General features: G+C 39.7%; 1 long non-coding RNA gene across 4 annotated transcripts in view; it reads left to right on the top strand.

Annotated features, from left to right (window-relative positions):
* Positions 1–253: 253 nt before the first annotated feature.
* LOC129509880 (uncharacterized) overlaps positions 254–25,315 on the top strand; it is an 80,916-nt gene continuing 55,854 nt past the window's right edge. The window contains exons 1-3 of one of the 4 annotated variants that reach the window (XR_008664429.1): positions 284–363; positions 8,482–8,556; positions 16,561–16,745. This is a non-coding gene — a long non-coding RNA (uncharacterized LOC129509880). Of the gene's footprint in view, positions 364–8,481; positions 8,557–15,327; positions 15,415–16,560; positions 16,746–25,315 lie in introns of those variants that run through there. The other 3 variants (XR_008664427.1, XR_008664428.1, XR_008664430.1) reach the window with 3 other exon arrangements.

Genomic DNA, 25,315 nt, shown 5'->3' on the forward strand with positions numbered 1-25,315 from the left:
CTACAGTTCAAGAGAGCTTATAAGGCTGGATACATTGGTTTAGGATTTAGTAGAGTATTCATTTTTAACAATGCTTAGGGGTAAAATTGCCTGGTAATAAGTGAAAGCCATGGGACTTTTGGGAAACAGACTTGAGGACAAAGGCCATGACTTATTCATCTTTGTACTTCCAGTCCAGACACTAGCCCAGTCCCTGGTACAGAGAAGATTGCCAAACATTTCTTTCATGCCTTACCAGATGAATGTGTAACTAAAAAGAAGAAAGCTCCACAGGTGACTGAGAAGGAGCAATCAGAAAGATGACCACGAACTAGAAGCAAGTGATTTCCTAGAAGACGAGGTACCAGAGTTTTAAGAATGAAGGTATGGTCAGCATTTGGGGGTCTTAGATGGCATAAAACTGAGACAATGAGTTAGTGCACTGTACAAGGAAATTAGGACTTTAAGATTTCTCAAGTGTGGAAATCAGAGTTGTCTTATGGTTACTTACTAGGGATAAATGTAAAATCCTTACTTAGGTTTAAAAAATCAAAAGCACAAATACTGGAAATAGATGGCCTGATTTAATCACATTCCTAGGATTTAATAGTATGCTGAAAGGTCAATATAAATTAATTCTAGAGTATGACTGCCAAGGTATATAATTGGGCAATGCTAATAAAAATATACAGTAAAGAAATGTGGAATATTTTCATATATGTCACAGATACAGTTGGAGAAAATGCATTTCAAAAGGAAAAGTTATAAAACTATAGTATATGCAGGGAACAAAAAGCAGAATGAGGAAGCATCTGAAAGTCATGTCATTCACTTGAAGATTGGTTGAGGGAAGACATAGGAGGGACACAGTATGTCCCAGCTTCATGCTGCAGAGAGTCCATGACGTGTCCCCTTGGGACAGGTTGATATTTCTTGGTGTTCAAGAGAGCTCCTTTGACCTATTTCCCTTCCACTTTCCCCTTTATCTCAGAGATGGAGGGAGAATTTGAAGCTCAAATATTTTTCTCTCATTTTGTTAACAGAAAACTGTGTGATAGTTACTCTTCAACACTTCTTATTAATCTTATTCTTTGTAGTTAGTCTTTGATCAAAGGTGGAACTGTAAAGTGATCAACTGAGAGAATCCAATTCACTTTGAGAAGTTTTCTATAATTAAGCTTGTCCTTCAACAGAATTAGCTTTTAGTGGGAAAAACAGTGAGCTCTCTCCTCTGTTAACTTATTGAACCAATATTTTGGGGACATCTACCAATATTCCTAAGATAGAGATCCCTAAATAGTAGGGACATAACAGGAAACCAGTTTGATCCCTGCCCTACTGGATCTTACATTTTAGATTTATTTATTTATCAAGAGTTTATTAGGCTCATGCTGGGTAGTAGACTAATGCTTTCCCTCAGGGATATAGTGAGAAAGGTTTCTATTCTCATAGTCTTTATAGCCTTACAGGGAAGAAAATATTAAGCAAAGAAATATACATAAAGTTACAGACTAGGTGATCATTTGTACTATGCAGCAGGATGAATTCTAAAAGGGAGAAATTAATCAGAAGAACTAATGAGGTTTGGTGAGCTGTGGACTGGTCTCTCTAAAGATGGGCCAGTTACAGGTAATATGGAGAGAACTATATATGACGAGTATCCTCTAGGAATAGAGAAAAGGCAGAAGTCACTGGAGCCAGGTGAATAGGGGAGACAAGTTTGGTGAGAGCAATGTCTGAGTCTTTGTAAGAATTGGCTTTATTCTAAGTGCAATGGGAAACCACTGAATAATTTTAGTGAGGATGGTGATATAATAAAAAAAAAATTTAAAGGAAGGAGTCTTTTGGATTCTGTGTGGAATGCATCACAGAAGGTAAAATTAGATGCGGAGAAAGTAAAGACTCCATTGTCTCAGAATGATGAGAGGTAATGGTGCTTTGCAGGAGAATGGAGGCATAGATGGATTCAAAACATGTTCTAGAGTAGGCTTAATAGTCATTGCGAACCTGACTTGAATTCCATGGATTTGATATGGGTAGTTAGGACAAGGAAGATTTGGAGAATAATCCTTGAGAATCTAACTCCTGTGACTGGCTGCACTGTGAGAGGCGTCCTTGGTGGAGCTCCATGTCTGGGGTGGTTGGGAGATTGACTATGAACATGAGTTCCTTTTGGACTGGTGAAGCTTGTTGGGATGACTGTAGACACACAAATACTATCAGTTACAATCGAATAAAGATCAGAGAGTCTATGACGTGTCCCCTAGGGACAGGTCAATGATATTTCTTGGTGTTCAAGAGCGCCTTTGATATATCACCCTTCCACTTTCCCCTTTATCTCAGGGATGGAGGGACAATTTGAAGCTCAAATATTTTTCTCTCATTTTGTTAACAGAAAACTGTGTGATAGTACTCTTCAACACTTCTTAAGAAAGAATTCAAACAAAAGCCTTATTACCTGTGTTGATTCAAATCAGAGCTATAAAAATGCTGTTTTTCAGATTATCTGTGGTCTTTTACTTATGGTATTTATATTTCTCCTTTTTTTTTGGTTCATATTGAGAATGACTTCAGAGGTCTCTTTTAATGATGAAGATACTCTCTAGAGGTTTGATTGTTTGCTAGAAATCTCAAAGAATTCAGTGGCATATATGTTGCAGGTATTTCTTCCATTGAAGTATAGCATAGAAGAATCTCATGTGAGAAATTGAAAAGTTGCCCAGAAATTGTTAAACATCAGTGTTTTTTGATAAGATTGGTGGGCAGGTATGAGAGATAAGATCATTAAGTCAGGGAAGATAAGCATTCCTATGAATTAATGTATCATTCAGCAATTATGATTAAGTGCCAAAGGTCTTTCAAATAAACAAATAATAATAAGAGAAGGACTAGCCATCACCTAGGATCATGTGGAGTCTCATTATCCTCCCCCAAACCCCAAACAAATAATTTTTCTTTATACGGTCTCTTGATCCACTGCTTCTATTCTTAATGCAACAATTTAGACTACCACCATATTTAAATTCATCATCCGATATGTGGGTCATTGAAATAGGGTTGGTCCTGCTCTCTGGTTTTTTTTTTTTTTTTTATTTCTTCCTGCCCTCCTCCACACTACCATCAAAACAAATTTTCTAAAATGGTTCTTTAATCATGCTTTTCCTGCATTCAAAATCCTCCAGTCAGTTCACATGTTAGGACAGTAGGAAGTCCTACCTCCTGTGATGAGTGCAACCTTCACAGGACCTGGCCAATCCTATTGAATGTGTTTTCCCTGTTCATTGTCCTGTAAACACACTGGACTGTTTCCACCTCTGTGTTTGTTTATGTTGTTTCTTCATCATGGAATACCTGACTCCTCCTGGAGTTGCTCCCTTCTCTGAAGGTCATGATTGAACCTCACTTTCGGGGATGCTCCCAGGGCACTGGATCCTTACAGATTTTGCTTTGCTTACATACTTTCTCCACTTACATGTCCCAGATTTAACATCTGTGTTACTCTCCTCTACTGGAAGGGAGGATCCTCCTTATGATCCTTCCCTGCTCTGTTTCTCAGCAACCCTCTCCTACAGTGCCTGGATGCCTGACCTGAGTTCAGTGGGATCCTTGAATCTGTACCTATATTCAAGGCATTTTCCACTGAGGAAAGAAGTCAGGCTAATTGGAAGGCCTAGTTTTGGAAGTAAGAAGGAAGAAAGATAGCTTTTGCCAACGGCTCTAGAAAGGGTATTGTGCAATAAAATGTAAGGCATTTTTCCCCCCTGTCTTTCTCTGTCTCTTGTCTCTGGCTCAATGTTAAAGCTTATTTCTCCCTTTCTTGTACTGAATCATATTTTTCTTTTTTTTTTTGAATCATATTTGTCTATTTCCTTCCAGACTCTGTTTTCTCCTTCAGTCTTTCATCACTCCTAAACATATGTCACTAGTCATCTAAGACTCTTTTTCTCTCCCAAATCATCTGAACGAAATTGTTAGTTATGTTGTCTAATCTTTCTCTCTTTTCAGTTATAACACTCAATTTCCTTTCCGGTTATTTATTTATTCCTTAAACTTCATTTTTATTCATTCATATTTTTTTGCTGGGTCAAGGGAGACTTTGACTCTCTCTCTCTTTCTATTTCTCTTTTCCCCCTGTCCTAAATAGTTCACTGCTAAAGGGATGGGCATTTCTATATAAAACACAGTTTACATTCAGGCTAAATGGAGAAATATCTTCTTATTCTTCTTGTTCCTGGCCAGTTAGTTGTAATTTTGTGCTGTTTTTTTAAAATATTACCTGACGGTTTATTTGAAATTCTAGGTAAGGTTTTTATAATAAATTACTTTAGAGTCCTCAGGTTTGCAGATACTCTGTGTTACCTATTATATTACCCGCTATTTGCATACTAGCTTGATTTCTGTTGGAGCTATCTGATAATCAATGAATGCTTTGTTGTTTCTTGCCTTTACAATCCTACCATTTAAATCTCTTATATCTGGAGGAAAATGTTGAAGTAGCTTCTTCACATGATATGCAGTAAACAGTATTGTCAGATACATACAGAGGGCGAAGGCTGTTGTCATTTTTAAAATAAATGAATGCCTTTCTTAGTCGTGTAATTACACTGACTCTCTCAGATGAAGTGGTGATTTCCTTCCTTCTGATTAAAATGAGTTCTTGTCCTAACAGTGCTAATCTCATGGACTCTATTACTAAGCATTATAATAGGGAGAGATAAAGTCAGAATAGTTGCACAAATGTGAACTCTATTTGTCCTGAGAGAGTAGTTTGGAAATGAAATGCATAAAATTTAGGTGAACATTTTTCATGTCAGTTGGCTCTTCTTCATACCTGACTGAGACTAAAAAGTCAAACCGTTTTACCCTGAAAGATTCCCAGACTTTAAATAAAAAACTCACCAATGTGAAAATACTACCTTTGCTTTTTAAGGCAAGGTTTGAAATTGTGCTTCTATTTCAATTAACTTATTTGTTGCCTTTCCTGCCCTGTATTCACTCTATCTAGACTTTGAATGTATATGGATGCTGCTTGCAGGGACTTTGGCTTTCTTTAGCGGAGTAGCCTGGACTGTTACTTGAAATATGAGAGGTTTTCATACATTTTGACATTCCATAGTGTACCCTGTCTTAGCTTATTGTCTCTTTAGGAATTGAGCAAAATGAAGATAATAACAATGCTAATAATAGTTTATATTTATTAGGCATTTAATGTGTACAAGGTACAGGTCCACTTGTTTTATATAAACTACATTGATTCATCTTCACAATAATCCTATGATATGGGTACCATTGTTATAATATCTGTTTTCAGATGAGGAAGTGAGACACAAAACTAATAAGCAGTTTGCTCCAGGTAGCCCAGATTCACCCAAGGTAGCTAGGAAAAACAAAAACAACTGGACTCTATTTCCAACTATTTTAGTCACCACTTCATAATAAAACTATAGTGATAAAAAGATAAGAATATTTATAAGTGGCGACAAGGACTGCTTGGCTAGTGGAGAGAATTGATCTTCCAAAGTTAGTAAATATGACTTCTGGAGTCCCCAAAATGCTTGGTGAAGTCAGGGAAAAGGATATTTATTCAATGCAAAATTCCATTCTTCAACTTTATCCAAGAACATCACGGCTTTAATGTAGATAGCATGCAGGTACTACAGAGAGGTATGAATCTTTTGTTTCAGTGACTATGCAGTATCCACCAGGGAATCTAGTAGTGAGATATTCAGGGAGTCAGGAGGAAGGTGTGTTGTGAGAAGGGAAGCTTAGGAGAGGGAACAATGAAGGGCTTTATATTAAGCCCATGGTTAAGGGATCATACTGATGCCAGTGTAGTTGGTTGTCATTATCCAGTTGAAATCATTCTTGAAACACACAGGTAGTCTTACTACTTGCTTGTGATGTGTGCCATAATTTCATATGTTTGAAAGTGCAAATCCAATATGCGTTCCATATTTCTTTTTAGGATCATACACATTTTAATGACAGCTACAAGAAGTGGGTAATGATGTCTGTTAATGGAAGTCTGAGTTCAAGGACAAAGTCATCCCTGTTTGTGAATAATGAGGAGAAATAGGAATATATAGTAAGAATAGCACTTGGGCTTTTAACAGAAGGCCTTTCTCTTTAAACACACACACACACACACACACACACACACATACACACACACACCCTGTATTTAGTGTTCTAAACTATGCACTAAGAAAGAAACATGACTTTACTCCAGAACCTAAAGAATGAGGTACAATATTTATTTATTTATTTATTTATTTATTTATTTATTTATTTATTTATTTATTTTGGATTTTATTTATTCATAAGAGACACAGAGAGAGAGAGAGGCAAAGACATAGACAGAGGGAGAAGCAAGCTCCCTGCAGGGAGTCTGATGTGGGACTCGATCCCGGGACCCTGAGATAATGCCCTGAGCCAAGGCAGACGCTCAACCACTGAGCCACCCAGGCAACCCTAGAACAATATTTAAAACCAATATTTAAAAACTCTTAGATGTTTTTCAATTTCACAATTCCTGCTTAATATAATTCTGGTATTTTCCTTCCAAGGGTCATCCTACTCTCTTCTTATAGATAGAAACCTCCAGATGATGCTCATTCCCTGAAAAAAATTAGTTCAATGGCTCTTCAGTGATATGTTAAATAGATACTCCTTCTTATGTCCTTTACATTTATTATGTTATTCAATCCTCACAGCAACCCTACATTATCACGGAGGCATAGAGAAATGAAATAATTGGTCCTGGGTCACACAGCTATAGAAGGGATTTGGACTCCAGCAGTTACTCTAGGAGTCCAGGCATGAATTGCTGTCAATCTGCAACTTTAATTCTATTGACTAATTCTGGAGCAGAGCCCTAATGAGCTTAGTATGGGAGTGTCCCATTACTCCACAGAACAAGACAAAGATAATGTACCATCTTGTAATAAGATCACACTGAGAAGATCACTTGTACATTCCAGATAGTAAGTCAGGCAGCTTGTAAATCAGTTGAGTTATACCCTTTAGCTATGTCCCTGGGCTTTATCAATATTAAATCACATAGGAGGATTACTTTTACAACCTGTTCTTAAGGGGAGGGGATACATTTCAATCATACTTGAGCAGAGGAATTTTCAAGCAAGTATGATTGCCTTATGTGATAGGAAAGATTGTGGGAAATTAAATGTTTTGAGTGTTTCTTGAAAGTATTGGTATGTCACTAGGAGTTAGCATAAAATTTATTTCAGTTCATCTTTCCAAAGAAAGTATGAGGTAATAATTATTATCTCCACTTGGTAGATGAGAAAACTGAGATTTGAGAAGGCCCACTGACTTTCCTAAGCCTGCAAAAGGCAGAGCCCTGATATAAACCCAGGTGTTTCGATATTCAGAATTCACATCTATCACTTTAGGGTGTCCAAAGATTGTTCTGTGATATAGGATATGGTTTCCAATTTTAAGGACATATTTGCATTAAGCCACACAAATTCCTGTATTCAAAGATGCAAACTGTGCTCTGGGAAAAGATGCCATCTCCTAAAAATCTCTGCAAGGAAATTAATGTGGCAGACAGGTAAGGACTTGGAGATTTCTAAGATGGTGTCTCCATGGATGGTGGTGCATTCACAGAGGGTATTATTTGTTTAAAAAACTGACTCCAAACGAATTTAATGATTCCACTTTGGGACATTTTTTGTTTTTTGTTTTTCCACTTTGGGACATGTTAAAGCTGAAGTGACATTGCAACATATCAGCAGAACTGACTAGTAGGTGATGGAGAACAGAGCTCAGGAGCAAAGTCTGAGCTAAATTATGCACAATATATCGATGGAGATATGAATCAGTGGATGAGATTTCCCACCTTGAATATGTAGGAGGAGCCAGGGGCTAAAGAGAGTTCTGTAAATTACCTAAGAGCTGGGAACCCAGGAAGGAGAGCCTGCAAAGGAGCCTTGGGAATATTCACGTAGGCGGCAGACCTGCAGAGCCACAGGGTCTCTGAAGACAACGCAGAGAGAATTTCCAGTAGAAGGGAGCTGTCAATCACATGCAATAATAGAATTTAGGAGGATGAATGCTGAAAAGGAATCACGTGGGAAAAATATATAGTAAATCACTGGGCATACATTAAAAATAAAAATAAATCAAAGTGTTTTATTAATGGAGTTTCTTGACAATGTTCTTGACTCACAGACAAAGCTAAGTCTTCACTGTAGGCTAACCTATTATAAGCAATGGAAATAATACTGAAAAGAGAAAACTTGCTCATAGTGAATTAGGCATACATCACACAATCATTTGAGATTGGCCACATCTCCTGGTAAACTCGATGAATGACAAAGAAGCAGCACGACTGGGGATGACATGGAGGAGGGAACTGGGAGGTGGAGAGCATGGATCCTGGGAGAGTATTGTGTGGACTCAGATCCACCGGGAATGAGATGGGAAAACGTTGGGAGGTTTGAGCAAAGGAATGATACGATCTGACTTATAATTCCACAGGATACATCCAGGATACATCTATGTTGGGAGTAAAGTGTGCGGAGGTGCAGACAAAGCAGCAAGACCAGCTCAGAGGTGACTGGAATCCAAGAGACAGATGGTAGTTGCTTGGGCCAGGGTGGTAATGGTACATGTCAGATAGCAGGTGCATTTTGAAGGCGAAGCCCACAGAGAGAATACTGGAATAGGAACCGGAAACTTCGTACACAAAACTCTTTTTTCTAGTTTTTTTTTTTTTTTTTTTTTAATGTAAAAGTAGCTGGCTGGAGGTCGAAGCAGTGTTAAGATGAATTGTTTTCCAGACAGGGGAATTCACAGCATATTAGTACGATAATGAGAGCTGGAGCAGTAAGGAAAAAGTTAAAATAGAGGTGAATGGCCAGAGTGATGTCCTTGAATAGGCTGGAGGGGAAGGAAGTTATGTCGAGTGGAAAGAATGGCCTGTTACTACTCATTACTCTGTACCCCGACCTGGTAGTGCCCAAACTTTTCATGTATGGCTCTCTTTTTAATGTTAACAATTTTCAAGGACTTTTTTTTTTTTTAGGACTTTCTATGTTAGCCATTGCGCTTGCTCTGAGTACTCACAGATGAAGAAAATAGAATGATAACTATATCATTATCATGTAATTAATTATAATCATAACTATATTATTATATAATGAATATAAGTATTAATTATATAATTATAACTCACAGATGAGGAAAATAGAATTATAACTATATTATTAATTATAATAGCAAAGTTATATTTAAGAAAAAGTACAGTTATGTGAGAGACATTGGTTGTTGCTGTTATTGCTGCTCTGTTTGGTGCATATTTAGACTGATGTCTCCTTTGAAACCCCAAAGATTCATGCGTACCGCCCAAGGTTTGGAAAACCTGCTTTAGCAAAACTGCACAACCAACCCCTTGCCTTCTGAATATGCCCAGGTGCTTACACACACTCAGATCCTATTTCATCTGAGATTTTGTCTTCCACATCCCGCAGGGCATGGTGCAACTCCTCCATAAATTCTTTCCAATCATACACCTCACTTCTTTGTGTTTCAGTAATTGTCTGTTCTTGTACTTTAAACTGCTCGTATTGCTTGTATGCTAATTGAATGTACAACATATACCTCTAGGACCTAAACACTTCAAAAATGTGACAAATGCAGGAATATTTCTGTGTACATAGCTTCTCTCCTCTATTACCTGAGATTCCTTCAGCCTGAAGTTATGTCTTTTTCATCTTTATTTCTTAGCAGCGGATGGTTCACTATTGAACGGAATGGAAATGCTTGAAAAACTGGGTTGATTCTGTGGTATTCCAGAGAACAGAATAATTATTAGTGGGCGAAATTAAGAATAAGATAGATTTTTGGCCTAATGAAAGGAAACATTATAATCTTTCGAGGTCTTAAAAATTGGAAAGACTGTTATTTAAAATAATGAGTTCCAGGTAAGAGAAAATATCCAGGGCAAAATACCATTTTTTTCTCCCAAGTACCATTTAAGCTCTGAACACTATACCAAGTGTATCAAACAGCATCACATCCCCACTTTACTCGAAGTGGTCAAGAAGCTTGTCTCAGTATACAGCTTGTAAGTGGCAGTGTTGGTACTGAAACTTGAGTCTGTGTGATGAGCAAGTCCAGATATTTGACTTGGATGCCTCACTGTGCAGGAGGGATATAGGAATAGATAAATCTCCAAGGTTATAAAAGAAGATACAATTCTAGGAAAATGCTAGTTATTTAAGTAGCACCCTATGCTTTTATTATAGTTTACCAGGGTCGCCTTCCAAATGAGAGCCATGAAATGGAACACTGAAAAACAGAAGCCATCCATAGGGAGGTGCCTGAGATATCTTTCACTTTGTTCATCCCCATTTATTTTTAGATCCAAATTATCCTTGATCCAGAATAAGAAAAAGTCCAAGTTCACTGCCAACCATCTTATGATGAGATAACCATTGAGTGGGCTTGGGGAGCATTGGGAGACCTCTTCAAATGTTGAGGATACTTCGTGTTTCAAGCACTGGACACAACACTCAGACTATATCATCAGTATTACCATAGTTCTCAGTATGCACCTGAAGTATGTAGGTGCTTAATTTTATCTCCCTTGTCCTCCATTCTCTTTGAGTCCACATATATTCTGAGATTTTCTTAGATTCTGTAATTTCTGAGTTCTGTTATTTCTTGAGTATAAATAACGAATAAAAGAATCAATTTTATTTGATAATGTGTCATCTATGAAGACAAGAAAAAATTCTGCAAATTTATATGGTAAACCATTAATCCAGTTCTCCACAAAAGGAGAATGCCATACTTTTGAAAAACTTTGATTCTTGTGTTTTGTTCAAGAAAATATGTATTTACTTGCAGAGAATGGGACAAGGATATTGAATAGGGAAATATCCTATACAAATGTTTTCGTCACATTTCAATATGTTTGCTCTTTCAGCAAATAATCTAACTTGACATTTAGAAGCTTGGACATAAAGGAAGACGTTGCCACCCCATCCTTCTGTGTTTCTGCTGGTTATTTTGACAGTCCACTCACTATAACTAAAGAAAGCTTTATTCAAGTGAACATCAACTTCACTTTCCATAGAACTATGACCTAAAAAAAAAAACAAAAAAAAAAACAATCTTTTAACTTCCTTTGGGGAGCCATGTGACTGACTGCCTTGTCAGCAAGCTACTTTTCCTGAATCTAAGTTATTTCCTTTCCTACGGAGAAAAATTGCTGTTATCACTTCCAACCCCTCAGTAATGGCTTTTTTCATGTATAGTATATGCTTTAGAAAAAAAAATGAATGTCTCTTCCTTTTTGCTTATTTGCTCAAAAATTGTTTATTCTAAAGAAAAATGTAAGGATATAAGCACATTTCATGTACTGTAAAAAAAAAAAAATCAGCATCTTCAGAGATTTCTGATCCAATAGACAGCTAAAATTCTCTAAAACAGCTATTTTAAGACATTCATTTCAAATACCTAAAACCCAAGAGAAACATGGTCTGGCTAAAGCCAGTATCATCCAAGTACTTCCTGATTTCTTTTTAACTTTTTCTTCAGTTTTTATCCCACATAACTTTTCTTTAACATTTAACACTCGACCCTACTGACTGGTGTGATGTTCCCCTGTCTTACTTTTAAGACATTGGTCCCATCCTTATTTCTTCTCTTAATGACTTTTTCTGACCCTTCCTCACTAGCCTCTCTCTCACCTGGCTCAGGCCTTTAAATGCTCTAGCCTTTGCATCCTGCTTTCTTTCTATATGTTCTAAACGGACATTCTCAACCCACCTGCCTAGCTTCAAGCCTCATCTACACATTGATTTTTCCCACATTCCACTTAGACTTCTCTCCTGAACTCCCACCCAGTCATCCCCTGGGAAGCTCCCCTTAGATGTCCCCCCATCACCTCAAACTTAACAGGTCCCAAACCACACCCGGTATCTTCTCAGCCAGCTCTTCCTGTGTTCCCATCTCAATGAGAGTATTTTTATACACCCAGCAGTAAGCTTAAAATCACTGACTCATCCTCAATTTAATTCTACTGTAAAGATTTCTCCTCCTATCTGCCCCTTCTCACCCTTCCCCATTGTCATACACTAAATTCATGCACTCACAGCTCTCCAGATGATCACAGCTATGATCTCCTAACACCCTGGTTCCTTATCTCTCCCGTACTCAAAGTCTGACATTCTGTATATCATCTTCTTTCTTCAAGAATCCAATAATCCTCCATTTCATATCCAGGAAAATCTCAAGCTCCTGAACAGATACTACAAAGCCATTTACAGTTTAGCCCCAATGGCTCTGCCGGCTGTCTTTCCACGCACTCTCCCTCCCCCCTATCCCAAAGGCATATGCACTAGTCACCACAATCTTTATATCATTTGTCCCTGTACATGCCATTTTTATCTTTGCTTAAAATTCATCCCCCACCTCTGTTTTTTGCCTGCCTCATTGTGCCATTCGTTTTCCAATAGCCGGCTCAAATACCATCTTCTCTTTGAAGTCTACCTGACTTCTCCAGGTGCACATTCTCTCACTGCTTCTACTGCCCTTACAGAGAGGTTATGGCAGGGCCTGTTAGCAGGACGCTCTTCCCTTTTCCGGCTCTACCTTTCTACTCAAACCCTGGAAGTAAACGTAGACTGGGAATATAAGGTGGTGGTGTTCTTGAGATAGGCTCTCAAGCAGGAAGGATGGCAATTTGTACTTGTACTGGGTAAAGTGGAGGAGGGCAGAGGTGAGGATAAACTCATGCCTGATGACTAACTGGACTGAGGGTTCATATCTGAAAGCAGCCAGAAAATGATGGGGCTGCCTCAGATGCTCTGAAGAGAATTAATACTCAGTATAGTACAATTGGGAAGAATGATTTAGAAACATAACAACATCATATTTCTTATTGAGTTAACACTGCTTAGTAAACTAGGTACTTATATAAACCCAGTTAAATGGGCAGAAACTCTGCAAGGAAAGAACAAATTTTAATCCCAAATCACTATCAAAGCAAATTTTCCATTACTGTTTTATTCTTGATTCCAAGGAATAAAGCCATTGCTATATCTCTAGTGAACCCTCTGGAAATCAAAGCACAGTCAGAAGTCCCCAGGAAAGACACAAAGAAATGCACAATCTTATTCTGATCCAAAGTGTGATTCTGACTCATAGTATAGGGATGAAGCAAAGATAGATGACAGCTTCTACTCAGATCAAAGTTTAGAGTAAGTACTTAACCAGTTGCTGAATGATCGGGAACTTGCTGGAACCACTGACTACCCTGTTGATCAGTGTATCAGGAGGGATATTACTGTAAGCCACCCATATTTGGAAATAGCTGATATGTTTGTTCATTTTCTCTCAAGGGCAGAAATGCAAGATATTTTATTATGTTATAGGATACTAACAGTAATTTATCCCAAAATTATTCTGAGGGAAGACGAGGCCATTCTTGAACTTGTGTCTGATTCTCATTCTGTATTCTCAAATCTTCCACTTGTGCTGCATACCTATATATTCCACACTATGTTGCTTGTCTGCCAATTCTGTTCCTGCCAGATCTGTATTAATTTCAGTCTATTTTCTGAACGACATCTTGCTTTCTCAGATCATTTTCCATAATCTATCTGAAAACCCAAGGCACTCCACTACAATGGAAATCTTTGGACCATATATACATACAACATCACCTTTAAGGTGATCGCATTGCCTATATACTTGGTCAGAGAGAGCTTTTATTTTCAACTCTCTCCTGGAAAGATGCCTCTTCTCTTGAATTTCCTACACTCTAGCCAATTCCCCATTACCTCCCTCTTCTCCTGGACTCTAGTTTCCTGAACTTCAGCATCCCCTTTAGCTGACTCTCCCCTGAAGTCAACATTTACTACTCTTGGGGGGCATCCCTCACAATAATGTAGAAGCAATTGTCGTAGAGATGTCTGTGAGAGACACAAATAATTGTCGAATATAGTTCCAGCAGGTTCTGCACTTTAGAGTTCCGCCAACACTAGAAGGAACCAAGTAATCAGAGGTAGGTGAGCATAAAGATTGCCTAAAATATCAGTAGTCATTTAATTCTTAACCTTGTGTGTTTTCATGTAGGACTTCAAACAATCCAACACAAAGGAGAACAGAGACTGTTTCTAATGATAAGCAGAGAGGTTGGCTTCCTTACCTTCCTCCCCCTCAATTTTCAAATGGGTTCAAGTAATTTGAAAACCAGAATTACTGAACAAATAAGTATTCTGGGCACATTGAAACACCTTTTATGGTAGGAGTAGGTAAATTTTGGTGAGGTTGTTATAATGGCTCTTTTTTATACCCCGGAAGTTCTATTTTAAACATCTATCTCCGCTGGAGACTCTGGGATTGCAATACACCGTCTGGGATATGCTTCATTACGTGGTGATGAAAGTAATTGTGGAATGCTGTTATGCTTTGCAGGTTGCTGGCAACTTCAACAAATATCTAAGACTCTTTTCTCTTCCTTTTGATTTAAAATATCACATATAAGGCTTGGCATTAAAATCAGAAGTGTAAAAGCTGCTGGCATCTGTAAATCTTTCATCCTGTAGGTACTCCCTGGTCTGCAAAAAGATCTGCAGAGAATGCTGACTGGATGTCTGAGAGCACCTCGGCAGAGGAGGAGCCACCCATTTCTTTATCATAACAGCTCCCCCTGCTGCTTCAAAGTCAAGGCTTCACCATCGTTTGCCATTTTCCTTTCAGCTTTTGAGGGACTCTGGAAATGTGGCTGGAAAACATTATCCTCAACTGAACCGTGGCCAGGAAAGTCTCAGGAGGGAATTCTTTCCTGACATAAAATTAAACCTGGCTTCAGCATATCTTAGGGGGGAAAAGGAGGAAAACTTACTGTTGATGTTTCTTGGCTTGGTTTTCCCTCTGTTCTTAAAGCAACATTATTTTAAAAATCTGTAACAAAACCTGTCACCTGCCAAGTCAGTCCAAGGGTCCCAGTGGCTCACGGCATGGGTTTCTCCTGCCCTGCTCTGTTGCCTGACTCCACGCAAACTTTGCAAAATCTCTTCATAAACAGATGCTTTTTAACTTACCTGCGGTGGGAGCAGTGGCTCCCCCCTGCCCCCCCCCCCCCTCCCCCCGTCGTGGAAGGGATCCTAAGCCCAAAGTCCCACGGAGTCCCAGGCACTGGGGCACCAATGTGGTGGTGGGACTTCAAAGGCGCAGTAACCAGGTCTCCAGGTGATTTCCTCCTTCATCCTCGCTTGATAGCTTCCCAGGACTTCAGAAGTGGCGTAGGAGCAGTTGACCCCAGGCAATGTCTTTTCAGGTCTAACTAGATGCACTACTTATTTGGAAAAGAAAATCTGGAAGCTGTGGTTAGCTGCCTTTGCCTCTCTGTGCCTGAGGTAGATGGTGTGATGATTATTATGCGACCTAATGTCACTGGTAAGAAGATGGGAGATTATTTATTCACCAGTCAGATGTTACAATTGAGTCAGAAGGAAACAAACAAGCAAACAAAAAAACAGAAAGAACTGGAATTGCCTACACCACAGTACTGATGGCTCTGGTGAAGGCAATTGATGAAACATGTCTTGCACCTCAAGATGAGGCCAGACACACGTCCCAAATCAACGTTGGTTTGGGGTCACTCTCTTTTTCTGACATGACTTTCCTTTTTGGTTACCATGAAAAACTGTGACTTAGAAACAGTTTGTTTCTGCTCTGGAAGAACCAGAGCAAGTGAATTGACACCGCTGAGAATTTCTGTAGGGGGTAAATGGTCATTGCAGGCGCTTGGATGTTCAGACTTTGGTCTCTGGCTCTGAATTTAATTCACATTAAAATGCACGTGTAGGATTATAGAATGCTATGTCGGTCTATATAGTCAATCTGTACCCTGTGCGGACCAGGACACAATGTGGGACACGCTCCATAAACCCTGCTGGGGAGCAGCTGAGCTGAGCCACAAACACTGAGCACTTGCTTATTGGTCTGGTTTAAGATCTGCTCCTAAGTGGCCCTTGTTGAAGATCATCTCTTCCCGCTGGCTAATATGACAGACTGTTTTTCGGAGGTCAAGGTATTCTCTATCTAAGGCATGTGTTTACAATCTAAGTATTTCATGACAGGAGAGTAACATTTTACAGTGAATACATTTTTTTTTAAAGAGAACAGCTAGCCAGCTACATCGCATGGCCGTAAGTATGGGGGTCACAGTTGTGATTGCAAGGTGGTTCTTTGAGGAAGATGGGTTGAAGCAGAAGGGTCAGGCCAGAGGCAGTGGGTGCTGCCCGAGAGAGCCTGGGAGGGCCTGTTCAGAGTCACAGGTTGGGAGACTTGGCCCTCTTGGGAGTAAAAATGAGAGCACTGTGGGTGGAGCTTGCTTGATGGGGATGGAAGACGTAGAATCTTAAGAGTAAAGAGGTACAGGGAGGAGAGTGGGCTCTGAAGGGAAATTCAATTTCTCTCTTCTAGTTTTCTGAGGCTTAATCTGAGAATTGGCCTTGCCTTCTCTGATATCCAGATACTTGTAAAGAGATTTGGTTGTTCATCTTAATAAGTGCTTTTGTTCTTTGTCTGTTTGTGTAGGTCTCCAAATAAAGACTAGGGAGCTGGGTCCTGGAGCAGAGGATCAATTCCAGCTGTCACCCCTGGAGCCTGTCATCTTCTCCCGCCTGGTCTAGTGTGGTACTCTTCTCTCTGCACTCCCATTCCACCTGCACCTCCATATGCAAAGACAACCCTGGTGATATCGCTGGCCAACTAAAAAAACAGTTAGTATTTAAATTTGATCAACTGAATAATTTCTTTCCTGTGGTATATTGATTTATCGGTACCCACTACTTAGCCCCCCTTGCTGTGAGATCACTCATTCACATCCAACGCAATGTGACTTTTAATGCCCCCTGCATTAGAAGGGTGTTCTTTGTCTTATTGATGGCGGATTTGGCCATATGACTTGTTTCAGCCACTGGAATGTGAGCAGATGTGACATATAACTTGCCTTTGGCAGAAGCTTCAAAAGCCATTGTATGTTTCTGCCAGTCGTTTTCCTTGAGAAACCATGCTTCCCCAGTAGAGTGTGCCCCTTCAGCCGTGGACTCAGAATAAGATAGGACACGTGCAATAGAACTGTAGCAGCTGATCCACGATCACCAATAGAACTGTAGCAGCTGATCCATGATCACCAACGTGTGATGCAAATGAGAAACAAATGTCTGTCTTAAGCCACTGAAATTTGGGGTTTGGTTGCTACAACAACCAAAATTACCAATAGAAATCCCTCCCACCAGTTAGCCCCAATCTCCTTGCCTGGGTTCATGGTACCACAACTGCACATGCACCCTCCATTACAGCCAGTCTAGGAGCATCTCCACTTCTCAGTCTCCTTGTTTCTGCCTGTATTATTCTCCTAGCTCAAACTATCTTTCCACAGTCTTTGCAAACCTCACCTTAAAGATTCTTCCAGCTAGCTCAAAATCTATCTCATATGTGAAATTTTTCTGAATGTCTTGCTTTGAAGTGATTTTTTCCTTCCTCTGAATTGCAACAAGCATTCCATGTTTATGCTACCCAGCACTCTCTTTAATAAGAAGAAATGATGTTTATGATGTTTATTGAGCACATACTTTATAGATTTGACGCTGGTCTTTAACCAACTGTGTTAGTTTGGATACATTAGGATTAGATGAAATGAAAGGTTAATTGTGAGTGAAAAGCCTGTGAAGGATAAAAGGGGAGGGAGGAGCAGAAAGCGGCAGGAGCCTTCCTACCACAATGATGGTCTGACACTGTGGAGGAAGAGAAGGAGGAAGGAGGATTGGTCTCATGCTGCAGTTTAATTCCCAGAAATGTCCTGCCAAGCCAATGAGAGTCTTCAAGCCAAAGTCTTCATCTTTTCGAGAGTCCCCCATCTCATAGAAATGACCTACATTGGTACCCTCACCATGGTTGGTCATTGACTGGGATCAGCCCTGTGGGAATATGGCAGTACATCCAAAAGGATAGTAACTGGGTTGTTCATCAGTTATGCTCCCAAAATATGAAATCTGAGCAATTCTTTCTCGTGGACATCATGTCAACATTAGTTTATCAAATCTTCACAAAAATGCTATGAGGTCAAGACTGCTTTCATTCCTCTTTGAGAGTAAAAAAACTGCGGCCTGAGGAGATTAAGTGACCTTGTCACCATCAGTCAGCTAGCAATGGGATGGAGCCTGACTGGTCCTCTAAACTATCATGGGACTTTAACTCCAGGCATTTATTGGGTGAATGAGGAAATGCACCTTGATGTCACCTGTGAGAAGGTGAAAATCTGAGATGATAGTAATCAATGCCACTCTGGTTTTATTGGACCCAGAAGTGCACAGTCCTTCCCCCAGCTATCATGATACACAAGCTTTATCCTTGTCTGTGGGTTAAAGAACAGAACTGGATGTGTTTTCAGAAGACTATTTGCTTTTCTGATAGAATATTCAGAAATATTTTATGAATAAGACAGCTCATTAGAAATGATTCCTAAAACCCCAAGGAAACAAAGCTCTTTTTCCCGTCATTCCTGAGCCATTAATTCCAGTCCATTTCCTGCTGAGTCTAATAGACAATGTGTTGTTAATCTTACAGTCTGTTACATCATGCCTGTTCTTTTGGTCTTATGAATGCAAACTTCATTTTCTCCTTAGAAATCGTTTTCTTGTTCTGTGACTATGTTTCCCTTTAGTGAGAAGTTGCAAATGATCTTGCTGAGAGAAGCAAACAAAGACAGACTCAGATAGACCGTTTTTATTTTGACGGGAGACCTAAACTACTTCCCCTCACCTCAAAAAAGAAAAACAAATAAAGAAAAGAAAACAGAAGAAATTTTAGGATTTGGGTAAATAAACCATTACATCCTATCACCCTATAAACCAAGCACTTCCCCTTTCCCTTTCTCATGAGTCCACTTTAAGAAAATAAAAACTAAAAAACCCAAGCATAGATAAATAGATATACAGATAGATAAGAATATATCTCTATATGATATGTGTTTGTGTGTGTGTGTGTGTGTGTGTGCATGTGTATAATAGTCTTCTTTCCGCTGCAGTGTGGGGTATAGAGAATGCTGGCATAGTGAGATCAAAACACTTTCTAGGCTGAGCATACCTGCAAGAATATTTTTCAAGGAAAAACTAGAAGACACCAAACAAGCAACCAATCAACCTCCTAAATCCTCCAAAGTTTTTTCTATTTATTACTGTTCCGCTGATCACAGTGTATGGGGATTTTACTTTTAAGCTTAGTGTCAAGACCTGACCCAGACAGCACAGTGGGAGTGGTATCAACTACCTTACAAGCACCTTTGACTGGTGCAATAAACAAGCCTCGTTGTCAGGCCTATAATTAAAGGACATTTTACCCCACTGCTACTTTAAGATTAATTCACTGGGTAATGTTCATTGTTGTTGTTGTTGTTTTTTTTTTTTTTCCTGCCTTTGGAATAAAAATAGGAAGCACCTTGACATTTCTGGCCATTCTTATTTTATAAAAAGAGATTGCAAATTCCATAAGTTACAAAACACGGTCTTATTTCAGAAAGTAGGATCTTTAGCCATACTACATTAATTAACACTGCAATTTAGATTCAAAAATATGACTCATCATCCATTTGCCAGAGCTGGCACTGGACAAGTCTGTCTGATGAAAGAGGTGTCATGGGCTTCTAGCTTCCTTGGCAACCTTTCCTGCCACTCCATTGCTGTTCTTTCTGACTCTGGGGCTGAAGAACAGAAAAGACAGATAAAGGGGACCAGAAAAACTTACTTAACCACCATGCCTGTACATGGCTTCTTGTTCTCAGAGCCTCTCAGATATTCTGCTAGGACTCCCAACCTGCTTGGCCCCTCAGAAAGTATCAGACATCAGCTCTCTTCACCTTTGGCCTATTGTTCATCCCCCTCGCCTTCAGATTTCTACTGCTTCGTTTTATACAGATCCTCTCAGTAAGGAACCCCCTGTCCCCAGGCAGAAATTCTTTTAGGGCTTTTTTTAGGATCCCATATAAAAAGGCCCCAGGCTGGCATTCCTCCACCTGGCCCTTGGCATTATATATCTTGGCTTACAGTTGGAGGGAATAAAGTTAGCCCTAGCTGCAGCTCCCTCTGCTCCCATGGAACACCAGAGGGTCTCTTGCTCTGACATGTGTCAGAGAAACTTCCCAAACTCAGGCAACAAAAGCAGATCCTCTATGTCCTCTCCTTTGAAACCCTGGTAGCTTGTGAGAAACCACATCTCAGCCCTGCCTAACCCCCGGTGTGGGAGGGTGGAACTCACCGTCCCACTCTATCTCAAGCGATTCTCCTCCAGCTTCCTTTCAGTTTACCATCTGGGGAATCTCTATATCCTTGAAGTGGGTGACAGGCCCGAAATCATGTAACTGGTTCCTAGGGATTTACTTGGAAGACTACATCTTGATTGATTATGCCTTGATTGAAGGTCTCTCCACTAGATATTTGACATTGCTTATTTGGCATTTCAGTTGAATCTTCCATTACTATTATGTATCAACTCCTTTCAACGTTCTCTGCTTCTTCTAGTATCTTCTGTGGAAATTTCCATGTTCTTATATTGCACGCTTGGTAAAATACGTCACCTTACTGGGGCTTAGCTTTTGTTCATTCTCCTCACCCCTTTTGACATTCAACATGGCCCAGTCCTCCCCATCCCTTAACTCCTCATATTGGAGATTTGGGACTTCCATCCTGAGAGCCTTGGTCTTTGTCAAGCTAGTTGTGAATGTACTGCTATTGCACTGTTGCTCCATACTGCATGGAGGCATTTCAAAATACTACTTGGACTCAGTTTTTTAAATTTGTGGATGCTTTGTTGTTTTTGTTGTTGCTCTTACTTTTTAGCAAAGCCCCTTTTACAAACTAAATATTTCAATCCATTTGTTGGCAAATGTTTCAAACAAATTCACAATGAGTAAATGAGGATAAAGCCAGAGTGGGGTCCCAGAGAGCAGGATCCCAGAGGCTGCCCATTTGGCTCCTTCCACAGACCCAAACACTTTAAGAAACACACTTGGAAAAAAAAAATCTCTACTTTAAAAGATGAAGTGACTTTTGAAATGGGAGCAAAGCATAGAGGGTTGATTTTACCAAAGAATGTGTACCCCAAAGCACTTCAGAAGCCAACTCTATATGAAAACTAGTGACTCTAATGGCCCCAGCCCTGATTCCCTGCTTCCTTCTAGCATGATCAGCTTCTAAATGCCACCTCTTGGAGAGACCTCAATGCGCTTTGGAATTCAGTTTATTTATTTCTCTAAAATCTGAGCTTCTGAAATGAGATCTCTATGAAGAAACTCATAAAAGCAAAAGGCCTCTTTTCTTTAAAAAAAAAAAAACAGAAAACAAAAACAAAACCCAATAGCTCTAAAAACTTTATTCTGTGGATTATGATGTTGATGGCATTTTAATGCCGTTCCTTAAATCCCTAAACCCTAGGAACCACTGAGACTTTAACAGACTAATCACGCTTCAGGCCTTTTGAACTTTGATTGCCAACCACCGTTATTGCTTTGAGTTTTCCAAAGGAGAGCCAACATTTCCCTTTACCCTTCTCACATTGCTTTTTTCCTATAAATGTACTAACACTGTGATATCGAGGTCATCTGGCCAATATAGAGGAATGGCTCTTACTCTTTCACTGTCCCACCTCCTAGCCTAGAGGGTGTTTTAAGATTCTCACACATATTCAGATCTCTCACTCAGGCATGTGGAGGGAGTCCAATGTTGACTCCTTGGGGAATGATTTGCAGGATGACGCTACTTCTGTTTGGGTGAACAGAAGGATTTATGAAGAGGAGAAGGGAAAGATTCAGAAGCAATGCTGAACGAACATAATCTCTTTCTCCCCCACAATATTTCCTTATTGGTGACCCCATAAGTGTTTGTATTTGCAATACAGGACTCCAAGGACCCCACAGTAGTGAATAAGACATGCTAGTGTGATCTTGACAGGCCATGCACTAGTCATGATTAGAGTCTGAAAGTCATGGACCCACAAAAATTTTGGACTGATTATTTTGCATTGCCTGCACTTTATCCCTGGGAGGGACTATACCCGGAGCTGAGCAGGGGGCCAAGGAGAAAGCCTGTAGGGGCATCTGGTGTGCTTTCCTTGTAGCCTGGGGTCCTTGATTATTGAGAGTCTAAAGAAGGCTGAGCTTCTAGGAGCTTGACTGTAGGAATGCTATACACCAGCTGTGAAAAACACTCTCAGGACCTACTCCTGACATCAGGAATATCAAGTACCCTCTGTATCAATTGAAAATGTTGAAAACAGTTATTACCTTGAATAATAAATTGTTGCCATTTTTGCTTAAAACTTATTTCAAAAGAATGTTGAACTAAAGGATAGATATCTAATGATTAACATCTACTAATTAGTGTCCTGAAGCCAGAGAGGGAGTAACCAAAACTCTAACTACAAAGGTATCAGCTTACGTCATCCATGAACACCTCTGGACCACTCTGACCCTTTTTCCTTCTTTGATATCTGTAGTGCACAGATGCAATTTGACACTGAAGTGTGTATTACCTTACATAGTGAATGATTGTTTTATACGTCTGTTTAACAAAAATGTGTTAAAATTTTAAAACCCCATGCAAAGTTTTCTGGCTCAGCACTGGACACACAGGATAGGTTCTCAGGAAATCTTGGTTTGTTGGTTAGTCGTCAGCAAATCACAGGGATTGTCAAATGCATTCAAGAGGCTGATGGCTAAAACTTGGTCTGCTTCTACTTATTGCCGACAGTGACCACAAAAGCAAATCAGAGTGCATTGTACACAAATCTTTGAAGAGTTGTCAGTTTCATTGCATTCCTCACAAAGAAGAATAATCTGTGGAAAATGCTTAAACCTAACTTGTATAATAATTTGACTAAGTTTTCCTTCCTTGTCAATGAGGGAAAAAAAAAAAAGCCCCAAACATTTGTGTGCCTACAGCATTCTCACTGCAATAAAACATAAAACTTAACATACACCTTGGAGCATTCACATCCCAGATCTGCCATTTATTGGTTGTGGCATTGAAGAATTATTTAAATTCTGATTTTCTTTCTTTCTTTCTTTCTTTTTTAATTCTGATTGTCTTGTCTCAGTTCTTTCTTTTCTCCTGTCCTCTGACCGTAACCATAAAATTGTTGTAGGATGACTAGATAGCATGGAGCTTAAATCTCACACTGTATACTATTCTAGAGACTAACCTCTGATGTAATGCAAAACACATCCATAGATATACACACATCATATCCAGATAGAGGATGACAGATGAGGGAGGATAGATAGTTGGGTAGGTAATTTTAACTACTCTCTTAGGAAGTTAGATTATGCCAAAGGAAAGACTCACCTACAAACCAAATCTGGGTGGGTTTAAGTGTACCATTGGGGTATAGACTTGGAATAAAACAGTGATATTTGTAAAAATGGGAGAAGCATAGAAATGTTGGGGCAGGAAGGAGACCTGGGAGGGAGGACAGCTGGATGATCACAGTGGAGCACGCCATAGATGGAGGAGTAGAGCTAAACCCTCATGGGTAGAGTGAATCGGAAGGAATTTCAAAGACAAAAATTACTAGGAAGTTTTGAATTCATTTGCCATGAGATATGTCAGCATCTGTCTCCCTGTGTGTCACCCTCATATCTTTTATAAAAGCCAAATTGCTCACTGAGGCTTATCTGTGAAAGTCCTTTTTTGGGGGTTGGGGGTGGTGGTGGTGGAATATTTATCAGAGGATAAGCCTAACTTTTAAAAATCTCTAAAATGGTAACAATAGCGGGGTTAGAGAAAGCATCAAATGAGCTAATGCTTGTGAAATGCCATCATGTAATATGCAATTATTTTTAAATTATTTTAAATACATTGCAAATTGATTTATTTATAATTTCATAGCTGCTTGTGATTTCATAATTACCGTTGATTAGAATTGCTTTTGTGTTGCAATTTAGTAAGTTGATACAGGCTTTGGAGTCAGACAAACCTGGGTTTAAGTCCTGCTTACTCCTTTCAGTGTGCATTTGGACAAATGACTTCTCTTTTTTTATTTGTAAAATGAGGATTATAACTACATCGTACTGACATGGTGCAGGGGGAAAGGCTGATGAGACAACATTCTAACACTGTATTACTCGGGGTTCTCAAAGGAAAGAGATGACACAATCAAATGGGGGTAATTTGGAAAGAGTTTAAGAAAGGGATGAAATATAAGGTGGTAGGTAAGCCGCAGGGAAAGTGGCATAATGGCTAGTAGTGTATCCTTAGGCTAGCCAAAGACCACACCCCTCATCCAACCCACCCCTCCAAGACCAGAAAGTCAGGGTAAGGAATGGAATCCAGACGGACAGCTATATGGAACAGTGGATAAGGGAGCTGCTGGATATGACCCATAATGATCAGTATCTCTGAGCCACAGTGGAGGTGGGGGGCAGGATGCAGTGGACATGGGAAGTATCCAGCACAGAAATGATTATCAAAGTGCCTGATTGTATATAGACGATGTGATATGTAGTGTTTTTGATCTTGGAACTATAGCTTTTTTATCTGTGACCCAAGAAATCAAGAGTGTTTGCCTTTATATGCCTAGTGAAATCATTGTGATTAAAATATTGGTCCTTGCCAATTCACTAGCTTCATGGAGTCCTCTTGTATGTACCCCATCCTCAGGAGGCACCAGCAGTGTTTTCAGATCCCCTGCTGAGCTGTCTCTCTCGTGATAGGATATAAACCTGCTAAATAATGAGGAACTTCACGGGCTGTGATAAAATACCCTGATTTGCTCACTTTCCAGCCATGCTTCCTGAGCCAGGGTATGAGGCCACTCTGAACCTCATGTATAAAAAAAGAAAAGGTCTTTTAAACATTAGTAAACCCCAAGACTCAGTCTCCTGCCCTTCATTTTTCTCTGTCTCTACTCAATTCCTGAGTGATCTTCCCTAGTTCCATGGCTTTAAATATCATGAATAAGCAGAAGACACTGAGCCCAGAGTCTACCCTGAACACCGCATTCGTATATCCACCTGCCAACTTACCATCTCCATTTGGATGTTAAAAGGCATCTTAGACTGAATTTGCCTCAAACCATACTCTTGATCCTCCCTTCTCCACTTCCCCCCAAAACATAGACAGAGACAGGGACAGACACAGAGACACAGAGAAAGACACACGTACAGAGAGAGAGAGAGGGCAGAAAAAATCCTCACTCCTGCCCAGTCATTCCATCTCATCTCCCAGACCTTCATCCTTTTAGATGCTTTGGTCTAAAGCGCACATTTATCCTCGACTCCTCTCTTTCCCTCATACCT

This window comes from Nyctereutes procyonoides, unplaced genomic scaffold, assembly GCF_905146905.1.
Source record: "Nyctereutes procyonoides isolate TBG_1078 unplaced genomic scaffold, NYPRO_anot_genome, whole genome shotgun sequence".
Taxonomy (NCBI): Eukaryota; Metazoa; Chordata; class Mammalia; order Carnivora; family Canidae; genus Nyctereutes; species Nyctereutes procyonoides.